A 22,633-nucleotide genomic window follows, 5' to 3' on the forward strand; every position below is an offset into this window, starting at 1 on the left:
CTAATGTTTTCAGGATGAATGTAGGTTTTCATGCTATTTTCTGTGAGAGTTTTTTACAAGAGGACATTTCCCTCGAGGGAAAATAGCCACATGTTTATTAACAAATTTTTATGTACTCCTCCTTCTACTGAATATATGGAGCGATCTAGCTATGTTGGCAAGCCTAGAGATGTAGTGCAGGATGGATGAACTCCGTCAACAATTCCTTTGTTCTACTTTTCATGTATGTATGTATGATTTATGTGATGTTGTGTTGCTTATGCTTAAGTTTACATGTGAAAACTAACTCATAACTTGAAGAGACCTTTTGGAAAACATTTTTTGCGTTAAGACCCATTTTTCCTTGCAAAGCGTCGAAGAATGGTCCTTTTTTTTTGGAGAAGAGGAAATTGATCACCTCCTCCATTTCCAGATCAATTGGTATCATAGCCTCATCTGGCAAGTTTGCAAGAATGGGAAAAAAGAGTCCCCAAGAACTAGAGTAGACGAATTTGGCTCTCCGAATGGAGCACATTGAGTTTAGAATAATGCTAGAAATGACTAAAGAGTAGAAGAGGCATATGCACCTTTAGTTTCAACATCTTCTAAAGGAACAAGTTGTTGAAATTTCCCTTCACGTGAATGAAAATGACACCTCCAAAATGAAACCAATATGTGACCATGGTTCAAATAGTAGTTATGGACCTTATGAGGAAAATGATGCATATGCATTTTGTAAGCATCTTCAAGATTCTCACGATATTCTAGTTAGTAAGTGGAATTTAGTTTTCAAGGATACGACAGCAGGCTTGACCAAAAGCCCCCCCACCCAATAAGTAAATTGAACATTTGCGTGTGTTTTACGGCTACTTGACACCCCTAAGCTGGGGAACCTGCGTAGACCTAAGAAATAGCCTAATTTGGCCCTTTGGGGATGCGCAAAATGACATATCTCGAATGACGTAATTACGTATATAATGAATGAATGCATCCACAATATTCTCTACCTCAAAATCTATAGCTCACGTGATTTGATGATCTACCTGTTGCAATGTAGCAAGGTTCGAAACAGTCCAAGTCCATTGAATAGTCCTCTCTTGTTGGAACCTATACTCAGGGTATTCAAGTGGGTGGCTAGATCCATTTGCAATGTTGTCATCATCATTAGAAGATGAAAAGATGAATATAAAGTTTAAGTAGGTAATAAGAATTTCAAGTACAATTCATTCTATTTATGTTCATAACACCTCTTCTGCAACATTTTAGAAACATACCAAAGGCATTGGTATGAAGCTTCTTTCTAAAATGGTTATGAAGGAGAAGGCCTTGAAATCAATGGCTAAAGAGACACTAGAGTATCAAGCATTGGGATATGGTCAAAGGTAGCTTGAAGAATGCTCTAAATGATTTGAGGCACAAAAATCATAGGAGGATGATATGTCACACCAAGATGGTGGTGACATTGTTCATTTGTCTCTCAAGCGAGATGAATGCTCGAAGGGACCTTGCATGTCATCTTCCACCTCACATCATCAAATTTGCAACCCGAGAGATAGCTATAAATCTGATGGGTTTTTTTCCAGATGATGGTAATTCTGACTACTTGTGGAACATAAACCCTTGTACTCTTTGTGACGCATTTGCTCATTCTGTGGCTGTCTGTGAGCAATGCATTGTAATGGTTAAGTGAATGGATCAGATTCTATGCATGAAGCATAATGAATCTCCTTTACATGAGAGGACTTCTTTGTCAGCAAGAAAGAGAAAGTTCTTTTGTACCCATTGCATGATGCATGAGCATGGAAATGAATGATGTTGGAAATTACATCAAGAGCTTCGTTCCAAGAAGGGAAAAGAGATTGTGCAACCTAATGCAAGGGAAGAAAGAGGTAGCAAAGAGGACTCAGAACAACCCTAAAGCAACCTTCAAGGAAAAATTGATGTAAAAGATAACCCATAAGCCTAGGAGAGGCAAAAATTGGGTAGATTGTTTGTAAATTTGCTTTCTAAATTTGTAATTACTTCTTGTTGTTTACCTATTTAGGTACTTTTGTAAAGCGAAAAATAATAGTCACTATGTGCAACAAGTATGTGTTTTCATTGATGTTATGTATTTGGCTTTTCATAAGTCCATATGTTGAAGGAATTTTGGAGTGTATAAGTTGTCATCCAAGATTGCCTACAAGTTTTTCATGTACACATCAATGCAAGTATTCAAGATGGAACTTGTTGTGAATATAATATTTGTTTAAGATTGTATAAGATGACTATTTTTTTGTAAGAAAAGTCAATTATATCATTGAAAATTTTATAGCCTTGTACTTTTGTATAGAAGCTTAGTGTGAATACAGTAAAGCAACTTTTATGTTGCTTCTGATTTCCAAGATGGAGTCAAGTTTGTCTTCAACAACTGAACTTCAAGATGAAGTTGTTTTTGAGTGGTACACATATTATATTAAAGAGAATGTTCAAATTCCACTCATCATTGTTTTTTCTTGCATCAACGATAAGAATTTTTTTCTCAATTCTTAACAGGACAATAGGTCTTCATGAAGAAGATAAGTGAAGTGCCTTGATTGGGGATTGAACGGAACCAATTGAAATGTGAAAATTTTGGATTGAGTTTTTGGGTGATTTTTAATTTCAACCTTATTTTATTTACTAGGAAAAGTAAAAATTTTGAGTCCAAAAGCTCCTTGTGGGGAGGTATGATTTGGTGATCAAATTTTAGCTCAATAATTAAAGTGATCATAAAGTCTTGAAATTTTCATTAATTCAAAGTGCTCACCGTTTTGAATCCAATGACGTTCATTTCACCTCAATCTAACACCGTATTCTCAAGTTATTGCGTTCTGATCATTTAGCCCAAGAGTAAAAAATGAGCAAGGATGTTGATTGGGCAGTTGACTAGGCTTTCGTATAGCTGAAATTAGCCAAGGTGATTGTGCAGGGTGCATACCAACCAGTTGTTGACACATGGAATGTCCTGGTTCATTAGTTTTGTGTCATTTTTTATTGGTTCGTGAATGATGGGTCGGACAGAAGCGTGGGTGGATCGAAGCCCCGACATCCTATTCAACAATGAAGAACCTTACCACTAGGCTCATGGTGGTTCTTACAATACATAGGAACAAAACCTATATATAAAGTTTACAATGGCACTCATTTCGGAAGACGAGTCGGGCTGCCAGCCTCGACCCCTGGTCATGGCGAAAAGATATGATCATAGCACAGAAGGATGGGGATTAGGGACTAGACTTGGCCCCTGGTCATGATGCTCCCATAGAGCCTTAGCAGTATCGAAAAAGCATTGATATGAGGAGGATTGAGGTAAGGCCCTAGTCATGGGCATATGGACCGGAAGCATATGACCTCACATGTGGAGAAAAAAGGGTGTTGATAGATGGCCTCTTACATAGGGGGATAGCCCCTGGTCCCGTCACAACAATTTGACCATGGCACGATAAGAACTGGGTCCCGACGACTAGGGCTAGTCGTTGGCCCGACCCTTAATCCTATGGCAATAATATGACCACAACTAGAATCTTAAGGAGCTAGACCAGCAAGGGCAGGCATTAAATCCCATCCCATGACCACATGACCATGTGGCCTTAATTTTTGACATTAAGGGGTTATTGGAAATTGAATTGTCCAAGAAATTGCACTATCGGAGGGAAAATTTTTCACCTCCACAACAGAAAACAGGGAGAATTTATAGGACACTTAGAATGTTAGTCCAATTTGTAAGACGGATAACAAAAAAACTACAAGGAAATCTTGTAGAGGATATCTTTGTGAGTTTTTTTCCTTTTGGAGCTCAATAAGAGTCTACCTACAATTTTTTGGACATTCTAGATCCAATAGTGACCTCTATTTGATGATTTGAGGACATCTAAAGTAACTTTTTGCAAGTTCAAGTTCATGGTTGTATAGATCAAACAGTGTTTTAGAGCAGTTCTTGAAAGTGTTTGAGCATGAAGAACGATTTGTAGGAGATTTCTTACCTCCAGATGTTTACTGCAACAGTTGTTACTTGCATAGTTCATCTCTTCTACAATTTTCTGACTAAGTCTTGTTGAGGAAATCCTTTTTTTGTCCTTCAATGTGAAATTGAAGTGCTTATATGCTCATTTTTAGTTGGAGTATAGGGTTTTTGTAGGAGACGCCTTGTGTTGCTGATGTTTTCAAGATGAATGTAGGTTGTCATGTTTCTTTTTGTGAGAGTTCTTTGCAGGAGAACATTTCCTTGAAATGTAAATAGCCACATGTTTATCAACAGAGTTTTATGTATTCCATTTTCCACTAAATACATGGAGTGGTCTAGCTATGTTGGCAGGCCCAAAGATGTGGCCCAAGAGGGGTAAACCCCATCAAAAAATCCTTTGTTCTACTCTACATGTATACATGTATGAGTTATATGATGTTGTGTTGGTTATGCTTAAGTTTACATCTGAAAACTAACTCATAACTTGAAGAGACCTTTTGGAAAACTTGCTTAGTGTGAAGACCCATATTTCCTTGTAAAGCATTGGAGAATGGTATTTGGTTTTGGAGAAGAAGAAATTCACCTCCATTTTTAGATTAAGTAAAGATTATAATTAAATATTAGTCACATGGAGACAAATTGTGATAAACAATTATAACAGTGGTAAACGAAAATATAGCTTCAAAAGTAATGGAGTATGCAACATAGTTGAGGCTTCTGAGTTGAATGTAACATAATAATTTTCAAAATAAACATGGAAGCAGTTCGGAGAATAGTGTTGCTAATTCTTAAGAAAATATCATCTTTACGTCGAACTTAGTAAGTCTAAATGAACAACGCTAAAGCCAATACCAAATATATGGTTAAAAAAATATATTAGAAAAGGAATCTAGATAGATCTTGAATTCCTTACACTTGATGGATGTGAGGGGCTCACGGTGGTGTAAGTTACACATTTTGAATAGCAAATCATTGAATAGTTCACTAGTTCATCTATGTTATGACTGCTTCATGATTGAAAAGGTCAAGTTTACTAGAGAAATTTGATCGATTGAAAGAATATTAGTTGCAAGATTTGTTGCCGTCTAGATATTATGGACCGACTAACAGAATCACCAAATCAAAAAGAAAATGTGTACATATATCAGTATATGTCAAGGCCATATGACACACCCAAAACTTTCCTTCAATGTAAAATTGAAATTCTTATATGCTCATTTTCAATTGGAGTATAGGGTCTTTGTAAGAGACACCTTGTGTTGTTGATTTTTTCATTATGAATGTAGGTTGTCATGTTTCTATTTGTGAGAGTTCTTTGCAGGAGAACATTTCCTTGAAATGTAAATAGCCACATGCTTATCAACAGAGTTTTATGTATTCCATTTTCCACTAAATACATGGAGTGGTCTAGCTATGTTGGCAGGCCCAAAGATGTGGCCCAAGAGGGGTAAACCCCATCAAAAAATCCTTTGTTCTACTCTACATGTATACATGTATGAGTTATATGATGTTGTGTTGGTTATGCTTAAGTTTACATCTGAAAACTAACTCATAACTTGAAGAGACCTTTTGGAAAACTTGCTTAGTGTGAAGACCCATATTTCCTTGTAAAGCGTTGGAGAATGGTATTTGGTTTTGGAGAAGAAGAAATTCACCTCCATTTTTAGATTAAGTAAAGATTATAATTAAATATTAGTCACATGGAGACAAATTGTGATAAACAATTATAACAGTCGTAAAGGAAAATATAGCTTCAAAAATAATGGAGTTAGCAACATAGTTGAGGCTTCTGAGTTGAAAGTAACATAATAATTTTCAAAATTAGCATGGAAGAAATTCGGAGAATAGTGTTGCTAATTCTTAAGAAAATATCATCTTTACATCGAACTTAGTAAGTCTAAATGAACAATGCTAAAGCCAATACCAAAGATATGGTAAAAGAAATACATTAGAAAAGGAATCTAGATAGTTCTTGAATTCCTTACGCCTCATGGATGTGAAGGGCTCATGGTGGTGTAAGTTACACATTTTCAATAGAAAATCATGGAACAATTCACTAGTTCATCTATGTTATGACTGCCTCATGATTGAAAAGGTCAAGTTTACTATAGAAATTTGATCGGCTGCAAGAATATTAGTTGCATGATTTGTTGTCGTCTAGATGTTATGGACCAACTAGAAAAATCACCAAATCAAAAGGAAAATGTGTATAAATATCAGTATATGTCAAGGCCATATGATACACCCAAAACTTTCCTTAACTTGGTCCTTGCCTGTTTAATACTTCTTGGAAAATGTTTAAGTCAAAAGAATAGATGTGATTTAACTGATTGGATCGCTTCGAGCAATAGTCACTGAATGACTAATTATATTCACTGTAACATTTCTCAACATGTCAACATGTGTTTTGGATCTGTAAAGGAATATGTTTATGGAATATCATGTTCTTAGAGCATCATCTTTGTCAGACCAGGAGGTAACTCCTCAAATGTAATTGATTTATTCATTCAGGTTGTTCATTATTATATACAAGAGGGAGTGATTGTTCAGTTCATCTCGTGATGACTCTCCATTTCTTCTATTATTTATTTACACTAATTATAGCTATTCACCCAATCCCTATAATTAGGTGTCAACATTCCCCATTCCCCCTCTTAATCTGAAGGGATGTTGGTAAGTCCAAGCATCGTTTTGAATCTTTCCAGCTTTTCTCTTCCAAGCACTTTCATGAAGATTCTGCAATCTGCTCATTAGTGGAACAATGACAAAGATGGATTGTTTTTGCCTCAACATGATGTCAAATCAGATGATATTTTGTATTTATGTGCTTCGTATGATCATGGAACTTTGGGTTCTTGGCCAACTTTATTGTCGAGGTATTTTCAATCATGAGTGGAGTCGATTGTACTTGTTTTACTTGCAAATCTTCAAGAATTTTCCTGAGACACACAATTTCTTTTGTTGCAAGTGTTGCTGCCACATATTCTGCCTCTATTATGGAATCTGCTAGAAATGATTGTTTGTGTGATCTCCATAAGATAGCTCTTGATCCAATACTCATAGCATAACTAGAAGTAGATACCCTAGTTCCTTTATCTCCATCGGAATCTGAATCAGATTATCCAATCAAGCTGAAGTCACCCACCTGTGTATACTTGATTCCAAAGTCTTGAGTTCCCCTCAAGTACTTTAGAACTCCTTTTGCAACAGGCCAATGTCCCTCACAAGGATTTTGCATAAACTTGGAGAGGATTCCAAAATCAAACGAAATGTCTAGTCTGGTAGTAGTTAGGTAGTTGAGACTTCCTACAAGTTGTCTATACTTTGTTGCATCCTCAAATTCTTTCAATGGATCGGAGCTTTAAGTTTTGTTCCATTGGAGTAGTCAGAGGATTGCATTCAGTCATGCCAAACCTGTTCAACAGATCTCCAATGTACTTATTTTGAGAAAGGAATATGGACTTCGGATGTTGATTTGCTTCAATACCAAGATAGTAATGAACATAGCCCAAATCAATCATTTCAAAACCTTTCCTCAATTCCTTCTTTATGGAAGCAATGTAGCTCTCATTGTTCCGTGTCATCAAAAGATCATCTACGTATACCACAAGATATACAGCGCTTTTTCCAACCTTCTTGACAAACAAAGTTACATCATCAAGATCATAATGTTTGAAATTGAGTTTCAAAAGATGCTCAGTTAATTTTTCATACTAGGCTCGCGGTGCTTGTTTGAGGGCATACAAGGATTTCACAAGTTTGCATACTTTATGTTCATGTCGTTTTACAACAAATCCTTCAGGCTAGAACATAAAAACATTCTCTTTTAGATCTCCATTCAAGAAAGCAGTTTTTACATCCGTTCGATGATCTTTCCAACCATTTTAAGCTGCTAGGGCAAAAAGTGTTTAGATGGTATCCCATTTTGCTGTGGGGGTGAAAGTCTCGTCATAATCGACCCATTCCTTTTGTGCAAAACATTTTGCCACAAGCCTGCCATTCTTTATTAGGGCATCATACTCCTTTTGCATCGCTTCTTTCCATTCATCATGAGAGGCAGCTTCTTTGAAGGAAGTTGGTTCAAAATCTATAGACAAATTCAATTCACAATCATAAGAAGCATCCATATCAACAGCAGAATCAGAGTCATCTACATCACCTCCATTTTGCCAGTTTGAATTTCTAGTTCTTGCCTTTCCAACCTCATTAGGATGAACACTTTCAAGTGTCTTTGTCAGCCACTTTGGGGGACCTTTCTCAGATGGTCCAAGCTGCTTCGTTGATTGAGTTGAGACTAAACCAAGATTACGTCTCCCAATTATGTCAATCACATCACTCAAAGTATCATCCGTTGTTGGAGTTTCGTGTGGGTGAGAGAGTTCTTTAGAAGAAGATTCCACAGGTTGATCTAGTATAGGAATCCCCCCTTCAAGATGTGGAATCTAATTATCAATTTCTTGAAATGATTTTGCATTTACAAATCTATCCAAGCGATTAAGTTGCCGCTCAATAACATTGTCAGTTTTGGATGATTCAAGAAAGATTACATATCTAAATACAAAAAAAAAATTATTGACTTCATCATAGAAACGATATGCTTTGGAGGTGTTTGAATACCCCAGGAAGATAGACTTGCGACTTCTTGCACCAAGTTTGTTTCTATGTACCTTTAGTATTAAGGCATAACATGTGGAACCAAAGACCCTGAGATGCTTTTACCAAAGGAATGTGCCCATACCACATTACATAAAGAGTCTTGTTTCTAATAGCATTAGATGGACATCTATTCTTTACATATACAACACATGGAACTGCATCAGCCCAAAACATCAATTTTACATTTTTGAAAAACATCACGGAGTGTACCATATTTAAGATTTTTCTATTCATTCTTTCAATTACTCCATTCTGTTGGGGATTATAAGGCACAGTCATTTGATGTTTGATCCCATGTTGGCAAAGGTAGTTTTCAAATTCATTTAAAGTGTATTATTTTCCATTATCACTGCGAATAGAGCCAATATGAGATTGTGCATCATTTTCAATCCATGTATGAAAGTTCTTGAATGTTTGAAAAGCATCAGATTTGTTCTTCAATAAATAAACCCAACACATTCTGGTGTAGTCATAATAAATGGCATCATATATTTATTTCCATTTGCAGAAGGAACAAGAATTGGACCACATAAATCTGAATGAATGAGTTCAAGTTTTCTATATGTGCTCTTGAATGTGAATCATGAAAAGACTTTTTTCTATGCTTTCCTAGTGTGAAAACATCACATTGCTTAAATTTCCTAGGAATTGTACGCAAACCAGCAACACCATTTTTCTTCAACAAGCGGAGGCTATCATAGTTCAAGTGTCCAAATCTCGCATGCCATAATAAACTTGATGGAAATGTACCTTCTTCATAATGAGAATTGTATGAGAAATTTTGTGCACAAGTAGAGGTACCCTGCAGCTTGAGAAGCCTTTATTCTTCTATCCCAATCATGACAATTGAGTGGTCTGATGCTTTTCTCACCTCAAGCTTGCCATCAAACATACGAATGGAGTTTCCTTGCTGGTGGATGTGGACCATGGACAACAGGTTTCTCCTCAGTTGTGGGAGATATAGAACATGATGCAGAAGAAAGTGTGAAAGACCAAGCAATTTAAACCTGATTGTGTCAAGCACTGATGGCTTGAGTTTTGATTTGTCTGCAAAGTATACTGCTCCATCAACATTGTCAGTAAATTCTTCAAAAAAATTTCTTCTAAAATTCATGTGGAAAGTTGCTCCTGAGTCAAGCAACCACTCATTTTTCCAAGAAGCAAGTGAAACATTAAATAAGCCTTCATTTACTCCAATATTACATTGTGCCACAACATAGTGAGTGGATTCATGTGCTCAATTCTATCCCAAGGCAACTTGCATGTGGATGCATCATGTGATCCATCTCTTTTCTAGTGTATGCAATGTAAATCTGACTTTTCTCCTTGAGAGTGTCTGCCCTGCCCCTCCCCCCGGGCTCTGAAATTTCTTCCTCTTCCTCTTTGACCACCTCTTCCTCTGGGAGAATCTTGAGCAAGATTCTTTTCTCTATGAGAAAGGCACACAACCTCTTCAAAAGACTCAAGAGTTGTCTTCTTCCCAAAATCTTTCTCTCTTTCAGCAAATTTTTTCATGAGGGAGTCAAAGGTAATATCCTTGAGATTTCCATTTGCTTGCAATGACTCAAGATAATTTGAGTAAGTGGGAAAAAGTGCCTTGACAAAAGCTATGCAAGGAATATCTAGTGACTTTGATATCATGCATTATAGATTTTATTTCTGATGCAAGAGCAAGAGGATCATTATTTTGTAATTCAAGGGTGAAGAGTTTAATCATGAGTTGAACAACTTCAAGTGTAGAGTGTGAGTCAGAGAGTTCCTTCAGTTTTTGTAAGGCTTTGAAAGCATTTGAAAATGGTGAAATATGGCGCCTCACCTCTTCATTTACTGATGCTGCAACCAACACATAGGCCTTGCTGTTCTTATTTTCCCAAATGACGAATTCCTTGTCCTTAAAAAATAAGTGGTATCCCAACTTGACCACTGTACATATTTTGAATCATTAATGGCAAAGAATCGGTGAATCTGGTCATTCAAGGTGCCAGTCTAGAGGAACCAAATATTCAAGTGGGTGGTTTCAGATTCGAATCACCAACAAATCCAGAGCTCAATTCAGGGTTTCGTAGGGAATAATGGTGAAGCTTACGATAATAAAGCCTAGGTCACTAATAGGCTTCCTCTAGCAGAAGGATTGGATGACGGGCACGAGCAGAGAGATGTGAAGTTTTATAAGCAGGAGTATGTGAAGTTTTATAAGCCAACAGGTGTATCGTATGGCGTTAGAAGGAGGCAAGTATTATGAATCGAGCGTATTATGGCAAGTATTAGAGGGAGCAACATTTTGACTAGACGGAGAGTGGTATTATAATGGGCGTGGTTTTGAATATTGATCCAAATCACAGTTTGTGGAGGCATATACCACAACAGATTCAAAAGAAATGTAAAAATAAACACATCATATTACAAAACAGTGATATATATGGTATGCAGGTGGAGGGGAGGTCTGCCAAACAAAGTATACCACATAGCGTATATTCTCTTATACACAACATAGTGGTAAAAAAAAACACAATGTATACCACATATAATTTGCCTTTCATGCGGCCTGGAGGAGGCTCACCACAACTTGAAGTTGTGTCTGCAAAATACTAGTTAGGGTAGAGCTACCACACCGAGAAACATATGGCCATAGAAGGAAATCACACCTCCTTGTAGCGTTCCCACAACAAATCCACTGCATATACTCAATAATGCATGAAATCCAAGGTTTAACACACCATTGCATTCATTAATGCATGAAATTTCTGAGGGATTTAACAGAGATGTCAGTTTGCAAAGGATTCATGACAAATTTATGAAAGAAATGGAAGAAGGGAGCTACAATGGCAGAAAGGGATGCCAAAAAATGGAGTTGGCTCTGATACCAGGAGGTAACACCTCAATTGTAATTGATTTATTCATTCAGGGTGTTCATTATTATGTAAAAGAGGGAGTCACTGTTCAGTTCATCTCCGATGACTCTCCATTTCTTCTATTTTTTATTTACATTAATTATAGTTGTTCACCCAATCCCTATGATTACATGTCAACAATATTTATGTACTACAAATATCTATAAGTTCATTCTAATTTATACATCAAGTTACCACATTTGATTTAATTTTGGGAATTATATGGCACTTCTTCACAAGTATTGCAACCAGATGGTCTTAAGATGGAAACAATTTCATCTTAGGGTCTTTGGTTTGCATAAATAACTTGGGATTTACATCTAGGATAGACCTAAAAATTCAAATTTTGAAGTGGATTCCAGAGGGAGTGTTGTGAAGCTTCTTACCGTGTATTTCAGTTGTGGTAGTTTGGAAATGCACACCAACACAATTCTTCAATGAAATTTGATACCATGGAGTGCCATGGTTTCTTTAACTCTTAAGATTTAATCTTATACAGGGTGATATTCCATGGAAGAGTACCTCTAGAAATGTGGTAAAGTGGGAGTTTATTGAATAAATTATGTGTATTTAACATGTTTTAACATTGTATGGAGCTCAAATTTTCAATGAGGGAAATCAAAGAAAACCACAGCTCGTCAATCATCATCAAGCGTTCTGCTCTGCTAGGGTAAGACCAATCCCTGGCATAGATGTTGTATTGGTCGTATTAAGTATAAAGGCTGGAAACATTGACACAAAAGAACACATTTGGGTCTATTTCCCTTCACATTGCAACATGAGAATCATGTGCCAATAGTAAGAAAATTTCGTGTTGCTGGGACTAATTGGAACGTGAGCAATAGAGAATTGAGATAGAGTTGTTTGCATAGGGCTCTGCATTTTGGTCATCTAGTAGTTGCGGGAGTGCTCATTAAATCTGGTGCCTCTCTCATATTAAAATATTTTAAGCTAGAATACCCCAACTGCTCGGCTTTCTTATCCAATGTAGCATTTTCTTTCTAATAAAAAATAAAAGTAATTGTTTATACCCCTTTAATGAGAAAATGTTGCCTACCATGAACTTGGAATTACAGTATACCAATAATTATGTGTAGAAGCTACGATACAAGGTGGAGGCACTTCAAGGTTTACCCCACAAAGGAGATTGTTGCCGCAAAGTTCAATGATGTAGTCATGACTATCTTAGGTGAATCGTACACCTAGGGATTTCAGAAGGGAAGTAGACTAGGCCACATTGATTTTGATATTCACAGTTGCATGATTAACCATTTTCAAGTATTCAGTGGACTTGGACAATGGCATGATGCAGTAGTTGTGAAGCAAAGAACCATTTTATAGTTCACCTTAGTTGATAAACAGTCAATATCTCACTAAATTAACTCTCTTAAAACAAGAATCAATGTAGAGGAAGTGACTAATAAGAATAGCACAGTAGTAATTAGGTTAAGACAAGTCACTAGGGATGTTATTAAAAGAAATGATTAATGATAACAAGTGTACTGAAATAAGATAATTCTTTTGTTGAGGCAAAATTATGGTTTATTAACCATTCCACATGTAGTCACATGTCCACATGTAGTCACATGTCAGATATATATGACAAAGGAAGAAGTGAATAGTATATAATGGACAAAGGAATAATATATATAACAAATGAATCCTTGGTTTTCCCTTAAAAAGGAAATAGCAAAGCATCCAAATTCGGGCATCACTGCATTACTTCGACAAGGCAGAGAACAATATAACTACATTAAAAATGACAATAAACGAAAGTTATATTAAGTTCTAATTATATATGGTTAATGCAAATGTGATGAGTAGAATTAAGCTAAAAGGCGTAATTATGCTACCGAGCATGAAAACATGCTCATTTCAATTTATCACAAAGATAAGAACAATGAATGGATTCTGAAAATTATTTATTGAGAGTAATACTGATATTGCAATAATGTTGTTAATTTTGAATGCAGACTGTTAACTTTTGTTAACATTTGTTGTGCAACCTGCTCAGCATGCTGACAACCTTTAATAAGCACACCAACAATGATTAATGATGCTTGTAATGATTGACATGATTATTGGATATGCATGTTTCTTACATAATGATTGAAGAAGACTAATGATAGCCTTGATAATTGTGAATGTAGGTCAGACCTCGTCACCTGCAATCGAAAAATACAAACAACAAGAAAATTCTATATCACAAAATAAAGTGCATATAAGGCACTTTAGCCAACAAAGATAACTTGAGTAGATTAAATTTCAAGTGGGAAGCAGATTTAGCCGTGGGTTGTGCGAAGCAGATTTCGCCCTAGGTTGAAGGGCTAGAAGCAAACACCTAGGGCGAAGGGCTAGGGCGAAGGGCTAGAAGCAAACACCTAGGACGATGTTTCGCTCAGGAGAAGATGAAGATGTAACAACCCCCCAATAAAAATTAAACAACTAATTTACTTTTTCTACAGTAACTTAGTAAACTCTAGGTTGTGGAAGCCTCATTGAAAATTTAATATTTGAAGTTATTTTGATTTTATTTAAAAAAAAATTGGTTATGGCTAGCCAGGGAATTTACCAGAAAAGTCACTAAGCAAAAGTTTCATTTAACATAAAGTTAGGGGACAATTACTCCCACCCCTAGAGATAAATCATCACAATTGGGGAAGCATAAGGTAAGTGAGAATGAGAAAAAGCTTGAACAAATTGTGGGGGGGGACAATTACTCCCACCCCTAGAGATAAATCATCACAATTGGGGAAGCATAAGGTAAGTGAGAATGAGAAAAAGCTTGAACAAATTGTGGGGGAGAGAAAAAGAAATTAGTTCCTTGTACATGTTGTTATAAGGGAAGGAAAGAAGCGTAGGGAACCCTTGAGATTGTTAGACCCATGAGATTGTTAGACCCAGTGGAATCCTGAAGCCATACATATGAGTGTGAGCACCTGGGATAGATTGTATAGTCTTAATGCCCTGTAACACACTTGGTTAGGTCACTGTAAATGACTGTTTTGGGAATGAAACTGGCGTGGGGGAGAAATGGTAAGGAGGACCATTCTCATTGATCGGGTGGAGTGAACTTCATTGCTACCGTATTCCCTGAAGAGACGAGCCTTAACGGGAGCATATAAGCATTTTCTTGTTTTTCTGAAATATGAAAGTAATTTCTGTAGTTCTAGAAGCATGGTTTCTTTGTATCATTTTTTTGAACGAAGAAGTATGGTTCCATGGTTCCTTTGTATCATCTGTTTTCAACAACGAACAGTGACTGGTTGAAAGGAAATGGTATAATTTTCCTGTACATGATTATGTAAAAGACTATGTTTGTGTCAGCCTATGTGGGAAATGGATAATGGATATTTAATATTATTATTGAGATAATTAGTACAACTCATTATATGGAACAGAAGAATTTCTCGGTTAATAGATAAGTACACTTACTGCTAATTTTCTAGGACATAACTGTGGTCTATATTGACGTGTTTCAGAATAGAACTATTATTGTATAGAAAGACTCGTAGTAGTAACCTATTATAACAATTTCCTGAAGTTGGCAAGAATATGAAATAAGAACGCAGTTAAAGATTTGTATAAGGAAGTAAAAAAGGGTTAATATTTTGGAATCGGTTTGTTCCCCTATGTAAAGGTAAAGGAAAACCCTAACTCAGTTAAAGATTTGTATAAGGAATAAAAAGAAAGGGTTAATATTTTGGAATAGGTTTGTTCCCATATGTAAAGGTAAAGGAAAATCCTTCGTGGAACAACCGAGAATTCTATTGAAGTAAGCAGCAAGCCCTGCAGAAAGGGCAGGGCCCCCTTAATTCTTGAACATTTGAATATAGAATTTACAGTGTTAAATAATAAGCTAAAGAGAAGAGAAATACTCAGAGGTAGTTCCTTCATTAAACTGTGAAATGTGTTATAAATACTAATTTGAGAACCGGCAAACTCTTCAATAAATAAAGATTTTGAGGCACGACTGTTAGTTCCGACGAGTCGACCACCAGGAGGAGTAATCTGAGAGCAACAAATATATATATATATATATATAAAACTGTTAGAAAGCACTTCCTCCAAGGAAGGACACGTCCAAGAAAGGAACCCAGAATATGACTAAGGCAGAAAGAGCCGACAAGATCATAGATTTCCACATTCAATTTTCAAAAGTAGGCCATTGAACCAAAGACAAAATTTGCAATTCAAATTCAGCCATTACAAAAAAGTTAACCATAACTTGAAAAAAACATGTTCAGAACTAAACTAAATATTAACAAGTTTATAAATTAAGAACGAAAAAAATATATATATGCAATACAATGAAATGCTCAGGACCAATACATTTATATATAAAACTTGTACATTTATATGTATAACGTACAATAAACCAAGCAAGGTTTATGCATAGCCACTAAATGTCAACAAGTTTATAAATCTGAAAAAATATGTCTAATCAAGAAATAGCTGCAAAGCAACTGCCAACAAAAGATATATGCAATACAATGAAATGTTTAGGACCAAGACATTTATGTATAAAACAAATGTAAACAAATGTTCTTTGCTCAAAACCAGTACCTGGTGTAGTTAAAAAACCCATAGTATAAATTATATTGATAAATCCACGTTGAGAAACAAATCTTCAAGGTAACCTTAAGGGTTTCAATACAGCAGAATAGCTAAAAATAACATGATTAATTTAACGGCCACAAGCCAAAATACTTGGAACCGAGTAGGGTAATAAATCCACGAATAACATTATTAATTTAAAGGCCACAAGCCAAAATTCCTGGAACTGAGTAGGGTAATTTTGCAAATAAGGAATATGGCTACTAAGTACATTTAAGGAATGGCTACTAATTACACCAAATTTAAGGGTCAAAACCATGGAACAGAGTAAGGTAATTTTGCATGTAAGGAATATGGCTACTAATTACAAGAAATTTAAAGGTCAAAACCCCAACCCAGTTACAGTGAAGTCTAGAACCCACAGGAAAGAAAGAAAGAAGCCAAACACAGTTCTTTACAAGCACAAAACTATAATAGCAGCAGTTGTGGCGTAGAAGTAAATATAGAGCTATACGAATGACCCATTGGTAGGTCATATAATAGAATCAACAAATGAACATACCCTAGATATAAATAATACAATGTAGAATATTGGGAATGTTCTTTTATAACAGGCCGCAACTCAACAAGAAAAAAAATAATTCAATTATTAACAATTCAATTGATTATAATTAGTTCGAGAGGCATGATAAAATTACAACAAGGGACAATGCAAAGTTTTTTCCTCTTAAACGAAACTCCCAATTGCCAGAAACTATATAACAATGATTACATAAAGGACTATGAAGGAAAGTTGTAAGCAGAAATATACACTTTAACCCTCCAATCCTAGGGCTAGCAAGTCCACATATCGAGGCATCCTTCTAACGGTAAGGACCTCAAACCCTAAGGACCTCAAATAGAGAAGCAGGGGTGGCGTTGTTCAGAGAATAATAAGGTCGGAAATTCCGATAACATGGATGGTCACCAAGAACCTGTAACATGCTAGAATAAGTTATTTCAGCAACGTGGGCAATCTTTAAGCAGACTCTAAAGTGAGTGACCGCACCATAGCAAGTCCAAATACAACAAACTTGCAATTGTTGGAAGGTCGGGTTTATCGAATTTCTCGACGAAAGGGATACAAATTTGGCAAACTAATAGAACAGGGTAAGTGGAAGCTGTAAAAACCTTACCTGAGTTGCTATTCAGGAGAAGCTCAATCCTCGTAACCCTGCGAACGAAATTAGGCAGGGAGAGCTTTAGAAAAACTCACTGTTCGTTAATTTGGAATTCCGATGTAATTCCTTACCAGGAGCAGGGACTGTGTATTCACCTTCTTTGCCATCTCTCGGCTGAGCAAAAACGTACAGATGCATGGAAAACCTACTGAGCTTGGGAAATGTAATAAACGAATAAATACTCAATAGCAACCAGAGTAAAGGGGAACAATAACAACCATAATAGACGAGCATTCCCGTGTACTTAGTTACCTCGGTTCCATGTTGAAGAATTTTGGTCGCAGAGCTACAACCTCTAGAACGCTAGGGTTTCGAATGATTCCAGTCGGCGTGATGGAAGAGGGAAGGTCGTTACCATCGTAACTTCCACCCAAATTGACCACCCAGATTCACCTTAGATTTCCACCGTTCGCTAGGGTTTCGAATGATTCGAGCCGGCGTGAGCGAAGAGGGAAGGTCGTTACCATCATAACTTCCACCCAAATTGACCGCCCAGATTCACGTTAGATTTCCACCGTTCGATGTTTGCCACCAGATACTGCAAGGACAGGTGGAGGACTACTGCGTCAACATCTGAAAGTGCAGAAGTTTCCGGCGGGTTATGGCGACATGGACATGTCAATTAACGCCAACCTTATGGGTTTTATAAACCATTGTTAATGTACTATAAATATAAACCAAAAGATTAACTCGTTAGTGCAGCTTGACATCATAACTTGGCATATATATATATATATATATTCTCTCGAACTAAACAAGCAGAGATGTATTCCCGTGTTATAAAGTGTTAAAAACAAGTTATATTGACTTCATGTCCGGGAATTAACAAAAAAATATTCTCATTATATTCTCATTAAGCGAAAATAGCAAGTATATAGTGGTAAATGAGAATGTTCGTTACCTGTATAGTATTTTTCTTTTTTTTAATTGAGGTGCAGGAGGTGTTACAATTGATTTTTTAAATTAATAAAAAATTAATTTTACAAGTTTAAGTTCAATTTTAATGCGTTAAAATTAATAAATAATCAGGTAAATTATAGAATTACATGAATTTATGTACATTGATCGATCACATAATAAAATATTTATACTTTTCACTTACGGTAATTTAAAAAACAAATTTCAGTCGGCCTAATTATAATCTAAATAGTTTAATTAAAAATTGATTAAAAAATAGGTATCATAACTTGAACACAGAGCTGCAGTAATTATTGGATCAGAATTGCTAAACCTCACTTAAGCTTCATCGATTTTCGCAAAATTAATAGAAGAGAAATTTACTTTTTGATGTAAAATTACATAAATTTATTTCAATCGACCTAATTACAATATAACTGATTTAATTAAAAAATGTATTGCAATGTCGTTTCCCTAAAATATATATGGGTATGATACAGGACACTGCTTTTTAATAAGTCATGAGTAATTACAATATAACTGATTTTTTTGAGTAATTCCAATATAACTGATTTTTTTAGTAATTACAATATAATTGATTTAATTAAAAAATGTATTGCAATGTAGTTTCAATAAAATATATATGGGTATGGGTATGATACAGTACATTGTTATAGTTTAAGCTAAATACATATTAATATTAAATTGTTGTAGATTTTTTTATATAGATTTTTTGTTTAGGACAAGGATTTATTTCTATGTAGTAATTTGATTGTTAAAAATTTATGAAGGCATACATATTTTATCTTATCTTTTTTGGTTTAATTTTTCTGGTTTTGAACTTGTAACTTATGAAGAGAAAACACATCTCCTAAAAAATTATATGCTCTTAACCATTAAATTGACTAAAACTATATTAAAACTAAACTTTATCAACTATTAAACCCACTAAAACTATATCAAAACTAAACTATATTAATCTATCAATTTTTAAGCATTAAACTGACTAAAACTATATTAAAACTAAACTTTATCAACTATTAAACCCACTAAAACTATATCAAAACTAAACTATATTAATCTATCAATTTTTTTTTGTCATATCACTTGCATTTGCATTCACGGTAGGTATGGTAACAAAGTGACAGGGCAAACAATTTGCATGTGGTGCCCAAATCAACAAATATTGCATTTCGCGAAAACGGAACTGAAACCATTCTTCGCAAATCCGTTTGCAGCGAAGCAGAAAAACGCAGAAACTGAAACAAGTCTTCACAAATTTGTTTGCAGTGCTCTGTTGTTTTATAGGGTTCTGCCATCTCATGAAATGAAATTTCACGACATTCCATAGAATTATCTGGAATGAAAGACGAAGATGAATCATGTTCCTTCCTGGATCTTCCTGCCGAACACCGACAATTCGTTGCTTTTCCCGTCCATCAACGGCGCGCTTTGCACTATACAGAATGAGAATGATGGTTCTCGTGACTTCGACCGATTTACTCTCCTTAATCAGTGGCACGTGTCCCACCTATATTTCTTCGAGACTGTTTCTAGCTGTTCGCCTTCACGGAAGTGTCCTATCGCACCTGCTAAACAATTCTCTGTTGGTTGACAGATCTAATGGATCACAACCTGTCCAGTAAATTATTTTTTAATTAGCCTAACACGAGACTTCCATATTAGGACTTCATATCTTCAAAGAGATCATTTGCAAAGGCCGAGAGATCAGAATGGTTAGTGCATGGTCTTATGTAGTGGACTGCTGAAATAAAAGAAGAGAGGCCGCTGAAAATTTTCTAGTAAGCTTTTGTCTTACTATAGCAATATATTTAAATAAAATTATTTGTCAACGGCAAGAGATTAGAACTGGCAATGCATATATTTAAATAAAATTAAATTATTTGCGAAAGGCAAGAGATTAAAAATGGCAATGTATAATTTCATCGATAAGATGGTAAAGTAATTTTTATGTATAAATTAATTGATTGGATTTTCGGATTTGAAAGCTGTGTCGGTAAGGTTGTTAGGATTGTAATTGTGTGAATAAGATTTTTAGGATTTCAAATTCATTGTAATTGGAAACACATATTAAAAAAATATTTATATTTTAAAAGTTGTTGTGGGGTTATTTTGGTGGATAGATGCTTATGGATTAGGGTTGATTCAGATGTTTTTTAATTGTTATTGATTTTGATTTTTATATGTGATATTAGAACCAAAAATAAAAATAAAATAATAATAATAATAACAAGAATATATAAATTAAATAATTTTTAATTATTAATAAATTTATTATAAAACAAAATAATTCGTGATGGTATCTTAGAAAATAAAAAATATTAATAAACACATCTTAAAATAATTGGTGTTGACATTTGAAAAATATTTGGTGATGGGTTCATTATTAAATACTTGGTGATAGGTTAATTATATGATTAATTGTTAACTTCTGAGCCTTAATACAATTGAAAGATGTGTTATCTATTTTTTTATCTATATAACTTTAGGAGTGGCCAAAATTAGATTTATGATATACCATTTGTATTTGAGTTTTTTTAATAAGTATACTTGTTTCACTATTTTTTTTTGTGTTGAAAAAAGTGGTACCTATTTTTTTTATCTATACAACTCTAGGAGTGGCCAAACTTAGATTTATGATTTCTGTAGTTTTTTTTAATAATTATACTCGTTTCACTTTCTTTTAGGAGTTTTGGTTTCTCCGTCAATTTTTTTAATATTAAATTTAATTAAAATTTTAATTTTTGAAATTTTTTTAAAATATTTTTGTAAAACTTTACAAAATTATTTAGAAATTATTATATTAAAATGATTTTTCTAAAAATTAAAATTAATTTTGAATTTTTAAAATTAAATTTTTTTAATTTTATCAATTTAAACTTAGATTATTTCTTCTAAGTTTAACTTTAACTTTTCAACTTTAAAAGTGAAATCTAAAATATAAATTTAAAAACATATACAAAATTTCAACTTTAAAAATAAAATTTAAAATATAAATTTAAAAACATATACAAAATTCTCACATGCACACACCCAAATTTGATTTTATGAGATAATTAAATTAATTTAGTGGAAAAATCTAATACTTAAAAGTAAAATTCTATTTTATGAGATAATTAGATTAATTTAGTAGAAAAATAGTTTAGGAGAAAGTTGGATTAGCATAAAAGAAAAACGAAACCATATTAAAATGCTTTTGGCTGATGCAATAAATACTAAAATATTAAAATTCCTCTATTAATACATAGAGTTAATGTAAGATAATTAGATTAATTTAATGGAAAAATAGTTTATGAGAAAGATAGATTAGCAGAAAAGAAAAACAAAACCGTATTAAAATGTTTCTGAGCTGATGCAATGAATACTAAAATTCCTACAATTGATACATAGAGTTACGTAATGGAATTAATACAGAGTTAATGTAATCCTGCATAAGCAAGAGTTTCACCTATTCTTGTGGGTCACATCACGGAAAGTAATACCGTTTTTAAATTGTTTTTTCTGTTGATTATTGCCCTTTATTGTTATTGCCATTATGTTTCTTAATTAATGTGTACTAGATATCATCATTACAATTAAAGAATGATGCAAGGAAAGGATGCCAAATTTTTATATCAAGGCAGAATACCACTCATCGGGTTTACCACCTAAGATAGAGATATACATTTCCATAGGAATGATACCAGGATCAACATTGATGTTAAAGGCTCCTTACCGAATAAGTGTATTAGAACGGATGGAGTTGAAGATGCAATTTTAAAAATTATTAAACAGAGTCAAACCCAATGTGTCACCATGGGGTGCACCAGTTCTATTTGTTAAGAAAAAGGATGGAACATTTCGGATATGTGTTGATCATTGTTAGTTGGACAAGTTGATGATTAAAAATAAAAATCCCTTACGTGAAATAGAGAACTTGATTAACCAAGTCAAGGGAGTGATTATGTTCTCTAAAATAGATTTCATATTTGGTTATCACCAACTAAGGGTTAAATAAGAAGACATATCAAAGACAAACTTTGGAATGCATTATGTAAATAATGAATTTACAATGTTACGTTTCAGACTTGAATGCACCTACTACCTTCTTGTCTATGATAAACAATGTGTTCAACCAATTCTTGGACAAATTCGTATTAATTTTTATAGATGATACTTTAATATATTCAAAGAGCCTTGAAGGGAATAAGAAGAATTTGGATACAGTAATAAATTCCTTATGTAAACATCAAATATATGTGAAATTCAACAAATGTGACTTTTATCAAGACAAGACACAATATCTTGGGCATGTAATATCAAAATGAGGGATATGAGTGGATTCGAGAAGGATAAATTCCATTATTTATTGGATGGTTTCAAAATGATGTGGTGGATGTAAGGTCTTTCATGGGAATCACTAGTTATTACCACAAATTTATGGAAGT

At 34.4% G+C, this 22,633-nt stretch overlaps 1 long non-coding RNA gene across 1 annotated transcript; it reads right to left on the bottom strand.

Annotated features, from left to right (window-relative positions):
• Positions 1–16,698: 16,698 nt before the first annotated feature.
• LOC149237500 (uncharacterized) lies at positions 16,699–17,803 on the bottom strand. The gene is made up of 3 exons (XR_016245286.1): positions 17,541–17,803; positions 17,244–17,436; positions 16,699–17,042 (listed from the first exon to the last, which is right to left on the bottom strand). It is a non-coding gene; the product is annotated as an uncharacterized LOC149237500 (long non-coding RNA).
• Between the last annotated feature and the right edge of the window lie 4,830 nt (positions 17,804–22,633).

Source organism: Pinus tabuliformis, chromosome 8 (genome assembly GCF_031772625.1).
Source record: "Pinus tabuliformis cultivar Carrire ecotype Pingquan chromosome 8, CPIR1, whole genome shotgun sequence".
NCBI classification, from domain to species: Eukaryota; Viridiplantae; Streptophyta; class Pinopsida; order Pinales; family Pinaceae; genus Pinus; species Pinus tabuliformis.